The following is a 20,712-nucleotide window of genomic DNA, read 5'->3' on the forward strand; positions in this document are numbered from 1 at the left end:
GCTTTACTGAATTCACTAAGTAGGGAACCGGTTCTCTGGGTGTCTTTGTTCCACTTTGGGATAATGTTGCCTGAAGATCATAACTGTGAAATACACCTCAAGTTCTTCACTAAACTCCAGTTTTATACAGACTTCAGGAGAGAGAACGTAATTGCTAATAGAACAAGTTAAACGTGCTTAAAAAGCTCTCTGTGTGTTTTTTGTTGCTGTGGTTTGTTTGTTTGTGGAAAATACTCTTCCTTTATTTAATTCTGGAATTTTCCCAAGAAATTATTGGAAGTTGTCATATAAGAAGAGTAATAAAGAGCATATTCTAGGAACTTGTTTCACAGATTGTACCAGTTACCCCCAAGAATATGCTGCTCCACTAGCATATGTTTTATAACTTTCATAGAGTAATTTTCAAGATGGTAATGTGGAGTTTACACTTCTGTGAACCTGTTAGCTATATTTTCCAGCTCTTAACTCTCTTGCCAAAGCAGCATTTGTTTCATGCAGATTTTTGCATCAGGCTTCCAACTTCTTCCTCAGGCTAGATGTTGGCCTAGTGCAAGTGGAGCTGAGAACATACAATGATGAGAGAATGGAGTGGTGTTCCCACTGATGTTTAACGACTCGTAGTTGCAGCATTGTGATCAGACTGTATTGTGTTAGTGTGCATGTGATTCTAGGATTTACAGCCTTGTGCAGCTCTGCATGTAGTCTCTTCAGTTTTTTGTGATGGCTATTGTCTCCGAACATATGGAGATCTACAGATGTTAATTGTCCTCTTGCATATGAAGTTAGAGACTCCCTCTACTGTGTAGAACAAATTAAACATTTGCTAGTTAACATGAGAGGGTTTTTTATGTTAAAAAATTCTTTTTATATTTATAAAAAATAGAAACATAATGCACTCCTAAACAAATTCTCAGAAGATAACCATTAAGAAAGATAATGAAAATGCTTGACTGAGATTGCATATGTGTTAATGCTAATATCAGACAATGAAAAAAAAATCAAACCTTACGTCCACATCCTGCTCATAATATTCAACATATACAGCTGAGATGATTTATGGAAGACTGTCTCAAACTTGTCTATTAGACATTTTACTGGAAATTTTTTAATGTAGTAAAGGACCAGTGATTACTTGAGAATGACTATTCTTCAGTAAGTCTTGTCTCACAGGAGACTTGTTAACAGGCTTGGAGCTTGTTATTATCTTCAAGAGAACATAGCAAGGAATTAAATAACAAAGCTACAAAGCCCATCGTTTTGAACAGATTGATGCTTTTGTTTTCTGTAGCAGAAACGTTACGTATAGAAGAAAACAGCACTTCCAAAGAGCATCGCTTTTCTGAGGACTCTATGGATTCTGCACTTAATTCAGTAAATCTGTCAAGCCCAGCCCGTCGAAATTCCACTGAATATCGTACTTCGGGGAGTGCAGCATATTACAGGAATTCCTTTCAGCCAGTGACTGCTACCTCAAATTCAGCCCCGATCCTGCGCCGGCTGTCATTGAGCTCTGCTGGGAACAGCAGTTACTATGAAGTCAGTAGGAATCGAATACAGAGGAGGATTGAAGGTATGCCTGAACTTTCCAAAGTATGTAACAGCTTTTATGAACATGCAAAGTCCGTGAGTTATGAACAAAGAAGTTCTTTGCCACAGAAAATACGTTACATATGGAGTGAGATGTTGTGCTGTTGCCAAGCACATCAGGCTTGCTAATGTAACTTCAAATGCAGAACTTAAGCGTGCTAGAACTAATACCATGGTACAAGCCAGAGGAGTCTTGTCTGCTGCTCTTTCCTCTCACTGCTGTCGTGGACCCTGCAACAGGCTGGATTGGACAGTGCTGGTTAAACACAGCTTGTTTCCTGAGCATTTTATCAATTATTTCTGTATTGCTGATATACAGATATAGGGTTTTTTCCTGTTCCTCTGCACAGTTGAATTTCCATTTGCCACTTTCCCAGATACTGGCATCTTGGGACCTGGGAACCAAACACAAGTCAAACTAATTCCTCTAGGTATGTCATAATGCTGGTTTTTATGTTGCTGTAATTATCTGCAGTTGTATAGAGTATTTAAGACAAATGGAACTGTTTGGTACGTGAAAGAAAATAAAACATCCTTTATTTTAATGTATGACAAAGAATGAATAATAAAAGCCTATTGTTAAGAATGTCATATGTAAAATGAAATGTGTTAGTCCTGTACAGACTAGTGATGCTTCTTCTTTTCACAATATTCTTACGCTGAAAGCTGCAAGTTCCACAACTGGACCAGATCTGAATTCACTCAAAAGGGAACCTTCAAGAATATTGAATAAGGGGGTGGTGATGGTTTACCAAAGCAAATGGTGATGTGGCAAGTTGTGTGATTGACTTATGGTTCCAGTCTGCACAGATACAAAGCTCCAAGGCCAAAATTTTGCTAGAAGAAGTGAAGTCAATCACATTCTCTTCTCATGAATACTATTTACATTTTGTAAAAACAATTGAGAAGCAAAAACATCTGTGAACTGATCGGTGAACTGTCACCCGGTCATAACAACATTCACACAGTATTACATAATCTTGTATACACCTAAAATACATTGGGAATTTCCCTCAAGAAGCATTGATCAGTTTTTATCTTTCTGCCATTCAACAAGACCTGGACAGGGTGGAAAGGGAGAGAAAAAACCTTATGAGGTTCAACAAGGGCAAGTGCAGAGTCCTACATCTGGGGAAGAGTAACTGCATGTATCAGTACAGGTTAGGGTCTGACTTGCTGGAGAAGAAGCACTGCAGAGAAAGGCCTGGGTGTCCCTGTAGACAGCAGGGTGACCACAAACCAGCAATGTGGCCTTGTGGTCAAGAAGGCCAATGGTATCCTGGGATGCATTAAAAAGAATGTGGCCAGCAGGTTGAGTGAGGTGATCTCCCCTCTCTTCTCTACCTTGGTGAGGCCACATGTGGAGTGCTGTGTCCAGTTCTGGGCTCCTCACTTCAAGAAATACAGAACTTCTGGAGAGAGCCCAGTGGAGGGCCACAGAGATGATGAGGGGCCTGGAGCATCTCCTGTATGAGGAAAGGCTGAGACCTGGGGCTGTTCAGCCTGAAGAAGAGAAGGCTGAGAGAGGATATTATCAATGCTTATAAATACCAAAAGGGTGGGAGTCAAGCAGATGGGGCCAGGCTCTTGCCTGTGGAGCCCAATGACAGAACAAGGAGCAGGGGACACAAACTGGAATAAATGACGTTCCATTTGAACACAAGGAAGAACTTCTTTACTGTGAGGGTGACAGTGCCAGGAACAGACTGCCCAGAGAGGTGGTGGAGTCTCCTCTGGAGATATTCAAAACTCATCTGGACGTTTTCCTGTAACTTACTGTAGGGAACCAGCTTTGTTAGACTCAATGACTTGCAGAGATTCTTTCCAACCACTGCAGTTCCCCCTTGAGAAAATGTCTTTCTCCAATTTTTCAGTTTAAAAGGAAATTACATCCTAATTCAAAAAGTCTTGTTTATTTTTAGGAAGAGACAGATCTCTTGGTAAATAATGACAGAACAGTCTGTCTGAGCTTTCATAATACCTTTACTGAAGAACTGATTAGAATTTCTCCAACACATACATATGAGAGTTTACCTGATAAGAAACATCTAGAATGACCACAAATCCATTTCCTATCTTCTGAAAGCAAAGTATTATTTACTAACCAGCTAACTGCAGGAGAAGACTCTTAACAGAATAGAAATTTATGTTCTTAACATGCTCCTTTTTGAAGAAAATGGTAGAAAAGAAAGAAGTGAGGAATAGAGGATACTTAAACCAACCTGGATCCACTAGAAAACTTCAAAGTAGGGACAGTTACAAAAGCTCAGCTATTCCATTGAGGGAGTAAGCACAAAAAGAAAGACTGAAGCCTTTAGCTAGCAGTTTGTCAGAAAACAGTCTTAAATATGCGCAAGGGTGGAAAGAGACTTCCTATTTCCTTAAATGCAAGCAGATTGAAACAGTTTCTTTTGATTTCTGTATCTATGATTTTCATAAGCAGTTACAAGAACGGTGTTCTCAGATTGGATATTATGAGTAAATGCTTGTGTTGCATTTAAGGAAATAATAAACAGCAACTATTTCTCATCCAAGAAAAAGACAAACACGTGAACTGAATGAGCAGCTTATGTACATATATCCCCTAGATATCTGCAGCACTCCCATGGTGTTGGCAGAAATGGCAGAGAATTTATAGAGATGCATACCTCCTCAAGCAGAAAGCAGAGGTTACTAAGGCACACTACCCCAGGTATCACCAATAGCAGTAGAAGCTTGTGCTTAGGCAACTCAAGTACACCTTTCACCCCCCACACGAATATTAAACATTACCATCATAGCATCCCCCCCCCCCTTTTTTTTTTCTTTCTTTCCTTTTAAATTGTCTTTATCTCAGGCCCACGAGATGCATGGAAATCACATTTGCATTTTCCAGTCATGAGTAAAAACAGATTTTTAGAAACATTTTTGTGCTGTTGTTTTTGTTTTTAAACTAAATAAAAAAGAAATTAATTCACAATTGTCTCCATTGATTATTGATATTTAAGTTTTGAATTGAAATCTGCTTTTTCCCATTCTGGGCATGCAAAGTAGTATAACACTGTCTTGTCCATGCAATTTAATATGTAAAGAGTAAACGTTTTGCCTGGTAAACTGGACACAACTCACTGTATTTTTTGCTATCCAACAATTTGTCTACAGTAACTTCGAGTTTCCCATTCCAAGTCCTTCATATGATATCTCCTTTTTCTCCCAAGTAGTAATAAGGGTCAGAAATACTACTTTCATTTTTCAGAATTTTAGTAATAGTATTTAGTATTTAGATTGTTCCCTAGGGAAGGGATGATTGAACAGGAAACAGCACAACATCTGCATTTTATAGCCTTTGTTCCTTGGTTACTTTTTTGATTAAGATAACTATATACATACTATAATATGGAAGGGGGGGTGAAGGGGGAGGAGGGAATTATTTTTCCCCAACAATGTATTTTTGTATATGCTGTAACATTTTTGCTCTTTCACGTTTTCCCTCCTGCCCTCAGACTCATTTTTGCTGACAACCCTGTGCTCTCAAAGCCATGTTCTAGGCTAATATTATAACAGGGAAGCTCTCTATAGGTGCCAGTTGCTTCTCTTTTCTTATCATCAATTTTTAGTTAGTTTTAGCATCATAATAGAGAAGAATTATTTTCCTTACTTGCCACCAACCACTTCTCACTTCTGACACTCTACCCAACTGATGGATGTTCTACATAAAGCAACACTTTCCTTCTTCCCTTTTGATTTAGTAGATTTTTTTTTATTTTAATGTTTGTTTCAGTCTACATATTGAAATAGGTTTTACTGGGCACCTTTACTTCTCAAACTTTCTGCATTCAGGTTTGTAAAGAAAGGCAGACTTTTCTTCTCCAAGATCAGACAGACAGCACATTCTTTGGCCAACAAATTCTTGTTTCTTAACAATACTGACATTTTGCTCTGCCAAGCATTTAAAACTGCATTCCTTTTAGAGACCTTCTCTTCGTTACAGTATATGATACATATTTTCTCTGTATTTGGGAAAACCTAATAACAGATACAATTTACCACCAAAAATATTTGCAGTCATGACTTCATCATAGACTTTTTCCTACTTTTCCAGTACTTGTTTGATACTTTCTTTTTCTAGTAAGCAAAAATTCTAAGCCCTTGTCCTCCAGTAACTGTCTTTCATTTTCTGATACATTCAAAGATAACCTTTGGAGGCATGCCTTTTTCTGGGAAGCCAAGTTCTAACAGCAGAAAAAAATTTCAAAGGCTGTATGGAGAGCATCAACTACAATGGCAATAATATCACTGACCTTGCTAGAAGGAAGAAATTGGAACCTTCTAATGTGGTAAGAACATAACTTTATCATCATCTAAACTTCTGCTTCTCCTTCTAAGGAAAGTTTGTGAGTGTGTGTGACAGATGTTCTGAAATCATATAATATATAAAACAAAGTTTGTCACATGCCTAAAGATTTCATTATACATACTTTTATGATTTTTGTTTGTTTGTTTGTTTGTTTGTTTTTAATATCTGGGAACCTGTTTCTGCTGGGATTTAAGTTTCAGCTTTACAGAATTAGCCTTCAGCATCAGATGAATGCTTTTTAAAAGAAAACCTGACTTGAGAATAAAACTTCAGTTATTACTTACAGGGCCTGCCTTACAGCATAAGATCACATGGCAGTGCCTTCTGCTTTCAGTATTTTACCAGTGCTGTGGTACAACTGGGTCTGGTTAATACCTGTTCAGATACAAGACAGAGTAAGGAAAATGTGTTTATTATTTCAGATCAGCCCTTTTTTACAAGGCATCGATTGGTTACTTGGTGGTGAATGTTGGGTTCTATTGCAGATGTGATGCCATCCATGCAGTAATGGATGGAAATACATTAAAGGAGCAGCATAATTTATTTCACAGGGCAAAGGTCAAGAGAGTGCTGATTCCATTTTACAAATCTAACAAAACTGAAGTAACCTGCAGTGAGATTCTATCACTTTTGTAACTCCTTAAGCATCGTCAAGAATGTATGTTTGTGAACTACTTTATTAAGATAGTCCTGGTGGAGTATACTTTATATCACTGGGAGTCCAGGATTTTCTGAACAGTTCTTAAATCAGAGTCTAGCAATAGCAAAGTTGAATTACATGTACACTGTACAGTTAGGTTGTTGGTAATAAGCAGAGCTTGTGCATCTCAACAGCTGCAGCTATACAAGCTATACATTTGTCAAGTAAGCTCAGTATGAGTGGAGTATCAGCTTTATTAATTCAAGTCATTCTCATAATCTTATCCATACATAATGTTTGTGTTCTTAATACCTTAACCAAGTGAGTGAAAAGTTTCCAGCTAATCTGTTTAGCTTCCAGGCAAGTGATTCCACATGTTAAATTTGCTGCTTCCTCCTTTCTCCCATTCCCTGGTCTCTTAGGTCAGTGTTCGTTCTCTTATGTCCTCTATTAAGGAATAGGTTTAGTTCTGCAACATATTAATGCCATGCCTACAGATAAATTATCCTTACATCTCAAACTGAATAGCTGCTGCTTGACATTTTTTTTTTCCTTCTAGGCTAGGAAGTCTCTGTATGGCATGCCAGCAACGTTTTGTTGCAACGTTCTTAAAAGAAGAAATCTTTGGCAAGAAAACAGTTGTTTTTAGGGATCAAATAGAGAGAGAAATAGTGCTGGGGACCTAGACTCCTTTTAGGACATAATACTTGTCTTGTCTCTACACATGAAAATATTTTAAATTACTAGCTGAGAGATCAGGGGTCCTGAACCATGGTATGTTCATTATTGTTGATTGCATGTACTGTGTCATATCGCTTAAAAAATTAAAAACATTAATGGCAGTGAAATTTCAAACTGGGTGCACGTACCACTGTGCATAACAACTGACAAGCTATTATCTACGTTGATGAAAACTCTTAGTGCTAGTGTTTTAGCTTCTCCAAAAGCAAGGAATAAACAATTTGAATGTAGGCTTTATCAGTATTTGTACTTGTAATAAAACCAGGAATATTCATAGAATCATAGAATTTTTTTTTGAGTTGGAAGGGACTCTTACAGACCATTGAGTCCAGTTCCCCAGTAATGAACAGGGACACCCACAGAGGTCAGAGACCTCAGAGGCCTGTCCAGCCTGACCATGAATATCTCCCCACTGCCATAATGTTGTCTTGCCCCAGACCTATACAAGACTACAAAGTGAGTCACCAGCTCTGGATTCCTACTTAGGAGGGGTTTGCCATCAAGATAGACAGCAAGTCTCCATGTAACCCTCTCCTCTAGGCATCAGCCCTGGGAAACATGCTGCCAAATATTCTTCAGAAAAGCATCTTAGAGAGGTTTCTGTGAGCAGATGGGGGACATTTGATGAAGCAAACGGATGCTGGGTAAGCAGTAATTCTCACTCAACAACCAGCCTGGGGGCTCCGTTCTTTCTTCATTTCCATTCTTTCTGATGGAAATGTCCTTGAAACTTAATTGAGTTTGCATGGAATTTTACACTTTTTGGATTTCTAATCTTTCTCATCATTAATCCTTAAATATGTGTTCCACAATACCACTAACCAATTATAGAAAAATAATTTAAAATAATCGTGTATCAGACTTTTTTAAAATTCTGTTTGGAAGGTAGGAGACCTAATTACAGGCATGGGACTTTAATGTATGTGCTGAAAACTGAAACTCAATATCTACTTTTTCATTGCTCTTCAGCAACCTGAGCAAATAGATTACCTCCTGTGATAGGTTTCTGACAGTCCCTCTTAGTTTGACAGTTATTTTAGAGAGAGTCACTTTTGTATATAATGAAAGGAAAAGTTGCCAAGCATACGTACATATTTTATGTTTCTTAAAACTTAAAAGCTAGAGGAAAGACTCCATTTTTAGTCATGCCATTTTAAATTCAGAGTATTTGTACTGTCCGCCAGGTTTACATCAATGACACAGAATGGCATCTAGCCCAAGGGCTGAGTTACATTTCTTGCACAGGAAGGGCAGCTTTTATAATTGAGTGTATCAGTTACTGCTTTGAACTTTTTTTTGTGTTACTACATTCATGTGAAAATATGATGTGCATTTTCGCATCTTCTATGTATGCCAAAAGAATTAAAAGCAATTTCTGTCGAAGTGTTTCCTTGAAATTGCAACATAAAAAATATATAAATATTAAAAACAATAAAACAAAACAAGACATTTTCTCCCAGAAATACCAGGACTCTTAGAAATACCTCACGTTTCATCTCAAGAATACTGCTTTCCACTCCTCAAGATCACACTGACTCCCATCACAATGGCCTTTTCTCCCACATACACCAGCTTTCTCCCAAATACACGACATTTTCTCCCACGTACACCCGTTTTCTCCCAAAGATGGGACATATTCTCCCAGAAATGCCAGCTTATTCTTTAAAAAACGGCCTTTTTTTCCCAAAATACCAGCTTTCTCACAAACACCTGTCATTTTCCAACCAAGTCTGCTTCTATCTCACAGAAACAGCCGGTTTCCGAGAAATACCTGACGTTTGCTCTCCCAAATACTACTTGACACTCCTCCAGAGGACATTGTCTCCCCTATTTACCACGTTTTCTCCCCAAGAGACCACTTGGCACACCAAAAAGACCACCGTTGCTCTCCAGTACAAGATATTCTTTCCCACCGGTTCCCACTTTTCTCCCCCAGCTATGTCATTTCCTCCCAGAAATGCCACTTTTCCCTTGGAAATTTCAACTTCTCTTCCAAAAAGAGGAGATTTGCTCCCAGAAATACCCCTTCTCTTACAACTGCCACACGCTTTCTCCCCAAAAAGCCTCCATGACAATGCCAAATGGGACACTTGCAGCCAAGAAGAGGACACCTTCTCTCAGAAAGACCACTTTTCTCCCCAAGAGAGGAGATTTTCTCCCAATTGGATGACATTTGCTGTAAGAAAGACCTGTTTTCTTCCCTCAAGAGGACATTGTCTTTCCCACTGAGGACATTTTCTCCCAGAAGTGCCGCTACTCTTTGAAACACCTCCATTTCCTCCCAAATCTACTCCATGACACGCCTCAGGATGACACTTACTCCCCGATTTGGGGCATTTTCTCCCAGAAATACCACTTCTCTCCCAAAGGGATGGCCTTTTCCCTCTCTAGCATCTGTTTCCTCACCAATACCTGGCATTTTCTCCCAGAAACACCAGCTTTCTCACACATACATCACCTTCTCCCCCCCACATCAGATGTTCTCTCCCAGAAATATGGCATTTGATCACAGATATACTCTTTCCAGGGAATACCAGGTTTCATAAAAATACCTCATAATTTCTCCATGAAGTTCGTTAGCAAGATGACACTTTCACCCTAAATAGGAGATTTTCTCTCAGAAATGCATGCTTCCCCCTCACAGAACGGCATCTTCTCCCCAAATTAGGACATTATCTCCCCGAAATACCACATTTCTCCAATCCAATGACATTATCTCTACGGAGAGTTTGCAGTTGCTGCCCGTTAAATCGCTTTTCTCCCCGAATACCACTTTCAGACTTCAACAGCGGTCTTGCCTTTCTCTCCGGATGCCGAGAAAGGGCGACTTCAGCCGGATGCTTTTCTCGGACGAGCGGCTTCTTCTGCGCACATCCCAAAGGAGTGGTTCTGACTTCTCCTTGTGTCCATGCATTCTGCACTACGCTTCTGTCTCATTCTTAACCCTTGATTCCTAGCGACATTTCGTTTTTCTCTGTTTTTCCGATGCTACACTTCAGCATTCTGTGACGAACAGAGTAGAAGGGAAAAGCCCCTCTAACAAGGCAGCTAGAAGTTCCAGGAGAGACACACGTTGTGCTTTCAGGGAGGACGTTACAGAAAGTGGAGAGCTGTGGATTCTTTCCTGCGGAGAAAAAAACCCCTGTGTTCAGGCAAAGCAGTATGCTGAATTCGCACGTTCCCGGCATAGCAATTTCGCTATTTCGCTCTCGTGGGTGGACAGCGGCACTCTCTGTTAACCGCTTCGGAGAGTTTGCAGTTGCTGGCCGAGAAATCGTGGTTCTCCCCGAATGCCGCTTTCTGCCTTCAGCAGCGGTCTCGTCTCTCTCGCATGCCGAGAAAGAGCGACTTCAGGCGGATGCTTTTCTCGGACGAGCGGCTTCTTCTGCGCACATCGCAAAGGAGAGGTTCTGTCTTCTCCTTGTGTCCATGCATTCTGCACTACGCTTCTCTCTCATTCTTAACCCTTGATTTTTAGGGACATTTCGTTTTTCGCTGTTTTTCCGATGCTACACTTCAGCATTCTGTGACGAACAGAATTTCGATTAACAGAGAGTGGCGCTGTCCACCCACGAGAGCGAAATAGCGAAATTGCTATGCCGAGAATGTGCGAATTCAGAATACTGCATTTCCTGAAAACAGGGGGTTTTTTCTCCGCAGGAAAGAATCCACATCTCTCGACTTTCTGTAAAGTCCTCTCTGAAAGCACAACTTGTGTCGCTCCTGGAACTTCTAGCTGCCTTGTTAGAGGGGCTTTTCCCTTCTACTCTGTTCGTCACAGAATGCTGAAGTGTAGCATCGGAAAAACAGAGAAAAACGAAATGTCGCTAGGAATAAAAGGAAAGGCATAAGAATGAGAGAGAAGCGTAGTGCAGAATGCATGGACACAAGGAGAAGACAGAACCGCTCCTTTGCGATGTGCGCAGAAGAAGCCGCTCGTCCGAGAAAAGCATCCTCCTGAAGTCGTTCTTTCTCGGCATGCGAGAGAGACGAGACCGCTGCTGAAGGCAGAAAGCGGCATTCGGGGAGAACCGCGATTTAACGTTCAGCAACTGCAAACTCTCCGAAGCGGTTAACAGAGAGTGGCGCTGTCGACGTGCGTGAGCGAAATAACGGAACTGTGATGCCGAGAACGTGTGAATTCTGCATACTGCATTGCCTGAAAACAGGGGTTTTTTTCTCCGCAGGAAAGAATCCACATCTCTCGACTTTCTGTAACGTCCTCTCTGAAAGCACAACGTGTGTCGCTCCTGGAACTTCTAGCTGCCTTATTAGAGGGGCTTTTCCCTTCTACTCTGTTCGTCACAGAATGCTGAAGTGTAGCATCGGAAAAACAGAGAAAAACGAAATGTCGCTAGGAATAAAAGGAAAGGCATAAGAATGAGAGAGAAGCGTAGTGCAGAATGCATGGACACAAGGAGAAGTCAGAACCGCTCCTTTGGGATGTGCGCAGAAGAAGCCGCTCGTCCGAGAAAAGCATCCGGCTGAAGTCGCCCTTTCTCGGCATCCGAGAGAGAAAGACAAGACCGCTGTTGAAGTCTGAAAGTGGTATTCGGGGAGAAAAGCGATTTAACGGGCAGCAACTGCAAACTCTCCGTAGAGATAATGTCATTGGATTGGAGAAATGTGGTATTTCGGGGAGATAATGTCCTAATTTGGGGAGAAGATGCCGTTCTGTGAGGGAGAAGCATGCATTTCTGAGAGAAAATCTCCTATTTAGGGCGAAAGTGTCATCTTGCTAACGAACTTCATGGAGAAATTATGAGGTATTTTTATGAAACCTGGTATTCCCTGGAAAGAGTATATCTGTGATCAAATGCCATATTTCTGGGAGAGAACATCTGATGTGGGGGGGAGAAGGTGATGTATGTGTGAGAAAGCTGGTGTTTCTGGGAGAAAATGCCAGGTATTGGTGAGGAAACAGATGCTAGAGAGGGAAAAGGCCATCCCTTTGGGAGAGAAGTGGTATTTCTGGGAGAAAATGCCCCAAATCGGGGAGTAAGTGTCATCCTGAGGCGTGTCATGGAGTAGATTTGGGAGGAAATGGAGGTGTTTCAAAGAGTAGCGGCACTTCTGGGAGAAAATGTCCTCAGTGGGAAAGACAATGTCCTCTTGAGGGAAGAAAACAGGTCTTTCTTACAGCAAATGTCATCCAATTGGGAGAAAATCTCCTCTCTTGGGGAGAAAAGTGGTCTTTCTGAGAGAAGGTGTCCTCTTCTTGGCTGCAAGTGTCCCATTTGGCATTGTCATGGAGGCTTTTTGGGGAGAAAGCGTGTGGCAGTTGTAAGAGAAGGGGTATTTCTGGGAGCAAATCTCCTCTTTTTGGAAGAGAAGGTGAAATTTCCAAGGGAAAAGTGGCATTTCTGGGAGGAAATGACATAGCTGGAGGAGAAAAGTGGGAACCGGTGGGAAAGAATATCTTGTACTGGAGAGCAACGGTGGTCTTTTTGGTGTGCCAAGTGGTCTCTTGGGGAGAAAACGTGGGAAATAGGGGAGACAATGTCCCCTGGAGGAGTGTCAAGTAGTATTTGGGAGAGCAAACGTCAGGTATTTCTCGGAAACCGGCTGTTTCTGGGAGATAGAAGCAGACTTGGTTGGAAACTGACAGGTGTTTGTGAGAAAGCTGGTATTTTGGGGAAAAAAAGGCCGTTTTTTAAAGAATAAGCTGGCATTTCTGGGAGAATATGTCCCATCTTTGGGAGAAAACGGGTGTACGTGGGAGAAAATGTCGTGTATTTGGGAGAAAGCTGGTGTATGTGGGAGAAAAGGCCATTGTGATGGGAGTCAGTGTGATCTTGAGGAGTGGAAAGCAGTATTCTTGAGATGAAACGTGAGGTATTTCTAAGAGTCCTGGTATTTCTGGGAGAAAATGTCTTGTTTTGTTTTATTGTTTTTAATATTTATATATTTTTTATGTTGCAATTTCAAGGAAACACTTCGACAGAAATGGCTTTTAATTCTTTTGGCATACATAGAAGATGCGAAAATGCACATCATATTTTCACATGAATGTAGTAACACAAAAAAAGTTCAAAGCAGTAACTGATACACTCAATTATAAAACCTGCCCTTCCTGTGCAAGAAATGTAACTCAGCCCTTGGGCTAGATGCCATTCTGTGTCATTGATGTAAACCTGGCGGACAGTACAAATACTCTGAATTTAAAATGGCATGACTAAAAATGGAGTCTTTCCTCTAGCTTTTAAGTTTTAAGAAACATAAAATATGTACGTATGCTTGGCAACTTTTCCTTTCATTATATACAAAAGTGACTCTCTCTAAAATAACTGTCAAACTAAGAGGGACTGTCAGAAACCTATCGCAGGAGGTAATCTATTTGCTCAGGTTGCTGAAGAGCAATGAAAAAGTAGATATTGAGTTTCAGTTTTCAGCACATACATTAAAGTCCCATGCCTGTAATTAGGTCTCCTACCTTCCAAATAGAATTTTAAAAAAGTTTGATACATGATTATTTTAAATTATTTTTCTATAATTGGTTAGTGGTATTGTGGAACACATATTTAAGGATTAATGATGAGAAAGATTAGAAATCCAAAAAGTGTAAAATTCCATGCAAACTCAATTAAGTTTCAAGGACATTTCCATCAGAAAGAATGGAAATGAAGAAAGAACGGAGCCCCCAGGCTGGTTGTTGAGTGAGAATTACTGCTTACCCAGCATCCGTTTGCTTCATCAAATGTCCCCCATCTGCTCACAGAAACCTCTCTAAGATGCTTTTCTGAAGAATATTTGGCAGCATGTTTCCCAGGGCTGATGCCTAGAGGAGATGGTTACATGGAGACTTGCTGTCTATCTTGATGGCAAACCCCTCCTAAGTAGGAATCCAGAGCTGGTGACTCACTTTGTAGTCTTGTATAGGTCTGGGGCAAGACAACATTATGGCAGTGGGGAGATATTCATGGTCAGGCTGGACAGGCCTCTGAGGTCTCTGACCTCTGTGGGTGTCCCTGTTCATTACTGGGGAACTGGACTCAATGGTCTGTAAGAGTCCCTTCCAACTCAAAAAAAAATTCTATGATTCTATGAATATTCCTGGTTTTATTACAAGTACAAATACTGATAAAGCCTACATTCAAATTGTTTATTCCTTGCTTTTGGAGAAGCTAAAACACTAGCACTAAGAGTTTTAATCAACGTAGATAATAGCTTGTCAGTTGTTATGCACAGTGGTACGTGCACCCAGTTTGAAATTTCACTGCCATTAATGTTTTTAATTTTTTAAGCGATATGACACAGTACATGCAATCAACAATAATGAACATACCATGGTTCAGGACCCCTGATCTCTCAGCTTGTAATTTAAAATATTTTCACGTGTAGAGACAAGACAAGTATTATGTCCTAAAAGGAGTCTAGGTCCCCAGCACTATTTCTCTCTCTATTTGATCCCTAAAAACAACTGTTTTCTTGCCAAAGATTTTGCATCGTTAAATCTCCTTTCTGAAACAATGAATATTGTGTAGTTGCAGGCCACTTTTTCAAACCTGTGGACATTCCCTTTGCTTCTACTTCTTTAAGCAACCTGCAGTTGCAATACACTTTTGCAGTACAGTCTTGAACCTCTTTATTCCTTGTTTTTCAGTCACCATGGGCTGTGTCTGTGCTGTCTTTGTAACCAGGACCAGGGAATGACCTCTTTTCTCCCCGTCAGTTTTCTCAACACATCTACTGGTGTGGATGAAGCAAGCAAAGGCAACAAGAAAAGCAAATACAATTATACTAGCAAGCAGGAGTATCATTTATTATAGATGATAATCACATGTTGGTTTGTCACTAGGTGTGTTTAATCAACTACTTTCTTTTTGAAATAAGAGTGAAGATAAAAGAAAAGTTCAAATAGGATTCCTACATGTCTCGTTTTCATTAAAGATTAGATCTGCTACAACACGATGAACTGAGGATAATATAATGTAACGTCCAAACACTTTTTTTCAAGTAATGTTAACACTGAATGAAAGGTATACAGGCTTCAATGAAATTAGGAAGTTGAGGCCTAGTTGAATGCTATTTGTTGTTGAATGGTATTTGTGACAGTGTTGAAAGAAATGGCTGATGTTGTTGTAAAGTTACTGTCTGTCATCTATGAAAAACGGTGTTCTGCACAGGTCTGTGAGTGTTAGAAATGGGCTTTCTTGAAGAGCTGTCTTTATGGAAAAGGAGGCATTGCTTGCAAACTGGTAAATTGGGAAAAAAAAAAAAAAAAAGTAACATTTCTGATTTCCAATTTAGTTATTAGAAAATCCCCATCATCTCTCTTTATATTATATGAATACTCCATGGTGTCCTTGGGATGACAAGATGCCTGTACTGCTATTTAGATATGCACAAATACAACAAATCCATGGGCAGATCTTTCCCCTACTGCATTTTTTTAATGTATTTCTTTATTGCTAAACTAAAAGGAAAATAATAGTAGAAAAAACTCAATCACCTTAATCAGCACATGCAAGTCTTAAAAATCTTTTTCTTGCTCTGACTGGATTGAGAGCCTATTGTACTGAGAAGCAAAAACAGATTACAAGTAAAACACATAAAACAGAATACAAGCATGTCTATTTCTAAGTTCTCTGGTACTCAAAAATCTAAATACCTATTCATGTAGCTGCATTCATTGCTTTAAGTCATTAGCCAAAAGTAAATACGTAAGGAGAAACAGAGACAAAATTGACTTTATAAGAAGAAAATATATTTTCATATTCAAAATATTCTAAGTCACCATGCTGCCCTTTGAAGACAGCATTCATGTCTCATCTTGATCATGCTGACAAGCATCTCACGGGTATCTGCTTTCACTTACGTTGATTGTACAGTTTAGTATCTGTAATACTGAAAAGACCTGATGGGAAATGTTACCTTCCAAATTTTGCTCTGTGTATATGCATTTCCTATTTAAACCCTCACTCAGCAAGAGAAGGAAAAACACTTCTCAGTTTCAGTGTAAGTGCCCCATGGAATTTTCTACAGGAAAAATATCACTTTAGATCTGTCAGACAATAACATTTTATTACCTCAAGGATGTTATCTGAACCTGAGGTCTAATATCTAAATGAACTGCAGTTCAGATTATTTGAGATTTAGCAGAAAGACAGAGGGATGGAAAGTTTCATAGAAAGATTCTATGGGGAGAAGTCTCATTCATTTATTGTGGATAAATATGATGAAAAGGTATTCATATACCAAGTTTTAATAACTGTATGGTTAACAGGAGGAACAGTAGACAGCTTTGAGCAGTAGCTGACATACAGAACAGGAGAGTTGGAAGAGTAATATTTCCAAGAAGATTAATTTAATTTAAAGGCAGAATGTTTTTTGGCTATTGGAAAGTTCTCTGTTGTGTTGAGCAAAAGGATATATATACTGGCTGAAAATAAACCTGTAAAAGTGAGGTAATGCATTTACTAAAACAACAATAATTGCTATATCAGGATGGATCATATATTAAAGGCAATAAAACTCTGATTAATAGCTGTCAGGTTATTTCTTTATTTTTCTCAAATATTTATTTGAGCGCAACATACTATAAATACTTTAAAGAAAATGTTTATCTTATATTTGTACATGATTGCACTCAGTAATACATGGAAGAGCAGCCACTGAAGTGGGAGGATCATAAGCCCAATGTATGTGAAGAGAGAGAGCAATAAATTTGATTCTTCTCAGCATTTTTCTGTTACAGGTTTTGAGAAACTTGTTAGATTTTAGTACCTGTAAAAGTAAATGAAACCAACATAAAGTACCATACATAACCTTATTACTTTAAATAACATAGAAAATATGGATTGGAAGACTCGTGTGCATGTTCTTTTTTTCTGTCTTAGACCTGAATAAAGCTGTAAAGAAGAAATTAATGCTCTATTAATAATTAATACTCCTTTTCTTTGTACAACTTCTGAAATCTGACAGTAAGAACATTTTTATTTTTGTCTCAAACCTCTTTTTTATTCTTTGTCCATCTATTTTTTTTTTCCCCTATGATGCTTCTTATAACTTTACCAATTACTTTGTGTTCCATTTCATTACGTTATTTATTTTTGCTTTTTCTTTAGGGCAGGATATGTCTACTGCTATGCATCTGCACAGTTCCTACAATGGAGCTTTGATCCTGGTTGGATTGCTTAAGTGCCATTAACATAAACGTGGTTAACAAAAATAGTAGTTTCAGCTTAGTATTTTTCATGCTAAATCAGGTTCAAAACTAGAAGAATAAAAGTTTTTTTGTAAGAAACATAAACATCCATGTTGATTTCATAAGTGAAACTGATTCTGTTTTTGAAGAGCGGAAGAAATGTAAATAATTCATCTGAAAGCAAAGTTCACTTCTGTTTTTATATTCTCAGAAGTGAATCATCAGATTAAACTAGCATGCCACAGTTTAGTGGTAAACCTCTAACACTACCAAATCTACATATGTAGATTTTGCTTTAATGTCACAGGCAACAGAATGTAATCAACTAACAAACAAAACAAGCAAACAGAAAATTCACATCCAAATAAACCAGAAAGAGGAGACACTCTACAGAACTGTTAGCTGTGCTATGCTTTTCAAAAGCTGGAATTTGTCCGACAGACATCTCAGAAGTTGCACATCTGTCCAAGAAGAATCATTGCACTTTATTTCTACTGTACATGTTTATCTTCTATCTTATTCTTCATTACTGTTATGTACTATGCAAAATACATAAAGAAAAAAAGCAGTAATCAAACTATACATACTGTGAGCAGGGCTTTGTGAAGGCTGCAGTACTGTACAGAAGAAAGCCTTGAACAGATCTATCTCAAATTCAGGGTAATAATACATTTATTTCCTACCCACATTGCTCATGTAATCCACCAACTATTTTAGGAACGCCTAGATTCTTAAAAATACAGAAATTAAAGTGATTTCCTGATCAACCCTTACAGAAAGACACAAGTTTAAACATGAAAGCAACTATGAATGCTTTGGAGAGAAAAAAATAGAATGTAATGTTAATAATCCCTGTAATGTTAATAAGCTAAATGACAGTTTCAAAGTTTAGTATCTTGATGCTTTACGGAGCTCCCATAAAATGGCTCTGAGCCTTCCCTTTCTAATGATTTTGCACACCCACGCAACTTGCTCTGTGGGGATGGAAGATAACAGGATTTAAATCCTTGACACACTGCAATTGATTTAACAATAAATATTGTCTATCCTAGTTTTGGGTTACTATAAGATGAAAGCAAAAATGTATATACTGATCTACTGGTTTTCTTTTAAAAAACATTCATCTGATGCTGAAGGCTAATTCTGTAAAGCTGAAACTTAAATCCCAGCAGAAACAGGTTCCCAGATATTAAAAACAAACAAACAAACAAAAAATCATAAAAGTATGTATAATGAAATCTTTAGGCATGTGACAAACTTTGTTTTATATATTATATGATTTCAGAACATCTGTCACACACACTCACAAACTTTCCTTAGAAGGAGAAGCAGAAGTTTAGATGATGATAAAGTTATGTTCTTACCACATTAGAAGGTTCCAATTTCTTCCTTCTAGCAAGGTCAGTGATATTATTGCCATTGTAGTTGATGCTCTCCATACAGCCTTTGAAATTTTTTTCTGCTGTTAGAACTTGGCTTCCCAGAAAAAGGCATGCCTCCAAAGGTTATCTTTGAATGTATCAGAAAATGAAAGACAGTTACTGGAGGACAAGGGCTTAGAATTTTTGCTTACTAGAAAAAGAAAGTATAAAACAAGTACTGGAAAAGTAGGAAAAAGTCTATGATGAAGTCATGACTGCAAATATTTTTGGTGGTAAATTGTATCTGTTATTAGGTTTTCCCAAATACAGAGAAAATATGTATCACAGTTACATATAGACTGTAACGAAGAGAAGGTCTCTAAAAGGAATGCAGTTTTAAATGCTTGGCAGAGCAAAATGTCAGTATTGTTAAGAAACAAGAATTTGTTGGCCAAAGAATGTGCTGTCTGTCTGATCTTGGAGAAGAAAAGTCTGCCTTTCTTTACAAACCTGAATGCAGAAAGTTTGAGAAGTAAAGGTGCCCAGTAAAACCTATTTCAATATGTAGACTGAAACAAACATTAAAATAAAAAAAATCTACTAAATCAAAAGGGAAGAAGGAAAGTGTTGCTTTATGTAGAACATCCATCAGTTGGGTAGAGTGTCAGAAGTGAGAAGTGGTTGGTGGCAAGTAAGGAAAATAATTCTTCTCTATTATGATGCTAAAACTAACTAAAAATTGATGATAAGAAAAGAGAAGCAACTGGCACCTATAGAGAGCTTCCCTGTTATAATATTAGCCTAGAACATGGCTTTGAGAGCACAGGGTTGTCAGCAAAAATGAGTCTGAGGGCAGGAGGGAAAACGTGAAAGAGCAAAAATGTTACAGCATTTACAAAAATACATTGTTGGGGAAAAATAATTCCCTCCTCCCCCTTCACCCCCCTTCCATATTATAGTATGTATATAGTTATCTTAATCAAAAAAGTAACCAAGGAACAAAGGCTATAAAATGCAGATGTTGTGCTGTTTCCTGTTCAATCATCCCTTCCCTAGGGAACAATCTAAATACAAAATACTATTACTACAATTCTGAAAAATGAAAGTAGTATTTCTGACCCTTATTACTACTTGGGAGAAAAAGGAGATATCATATGAAGGACTTGGAATGGGAAACTCGAAGTTACTGTAGACAAATTGTTGGATAGCAAAAAATACAGTGAGTTGTGGCCAGTTGAAATTGTGAGAATATTTTCTTGTAGAGTTTTTGTTTGAAAGTTGTTTTTTTTTTTTTTTTTTTTATAGTTGGTTTTTCTTTAAGACTGGCAAGAAAAACAATTGTCTGCATCAGAGATTAAGGAAAGAAATCTAAATCTTTTGTGATGAACTTTCATGGCAAGTATTGTATTTGCTATAGTAGAAAACTGCATGCTGGGACTTGGATGAAATAATCTTGCTTTTGTAACTGTCCCTACTTTGAAGTTTTCTAGTGGATCCAGGTTGGTTTAAGTATCCTCTATTCCTCACTTCTTTCTTTTCTACCATTTTCTTCAAAAAGGAGCATGTTAAGAACATAAATTTCTATTCTGTTAAGAGTCTTCTCCTGCAGTTAGCTGGTTAGTAAATAATACTTTGCTTTCAGAAGATAGGAAATGGATTTGTGGTCATTCTAGATGTTTCTTATCAGGTAAACTCTCATATGTATGTGTTGGAGAAATTCTAATCAGTTCTTCAGTAAAGGTATTATGAAAGCTCAGACAGACTGTTCTGTCATTATTTACCAAGAGATCTGTCTCTTCCTAAAAATAAACAAGACTTTTTGAATTAGGATGTAATTTCCTTTTAAACTGAAAAATTGGAGAAAGACATTTTCTCAAGGGGGAACTGCAGTGGTTGGAAA

The 20,712-nt window shown here is 38.5% G+C and overlaps 1 protein-coding gene and 1 long non-coding RNA gene across 2 annotated transcripts in view; one reads left to right on the plus strand and one right to left on the minus strand.

Moving 5' to 3' along the window:
* Positions 1-20,712, minus strand: part of LOC149916511 (uncharacterized) — a 49,021-nt gene that overhangs the window by 15,593 nt on the left and 12,716 nt on the right. The window contains exons 2-3 of the long non-coding RNA XR_016469520.1: positions 18,816-18,960; positions 18,039-18,181 (exon numbers count right to left, since the gene is read on the minus strand). This is a non-coding gene — a long non-coding RNA (uncharacterized LOC149916511). The remainder of the gene's footprint in view (positions 1-18,038; positions 18,182-18,815; positions 18,961-20,712) is intronic.
* LOC149916512 (sex comb on midleg-like protein 2) overlaps positions 1-20,712 on the plus strand; it is a 45,344-nt gene that overhangs the window by 6,791 nt on the left and 17,841 nt on the right. Inside the window, exon 2 of the transcript XR_016469516.1 lies at positions 7,845-7,948. The gene's annotated coding sequence lies outside the window, so the exon portion shown is untranslated. The remainder of the gene's footprint in view (positions 1-7,844; positions 7,949-20,712) is intronic.

The sequence above is a fragment of the Phasianus colchicus genome, chromosome 10, assembly GCF_987193195.1.
Source record: "Phasianus colchicus chromosome 10, bPhaCol1.hap1.1, whole genome shotgun sequence".
Classification (NCBI taxonomy): Eukaryota; Metazoa; Chordata; class Aves; order Galliformes; family Phasianidae; genus Phasianus; species Phasianus colchicus.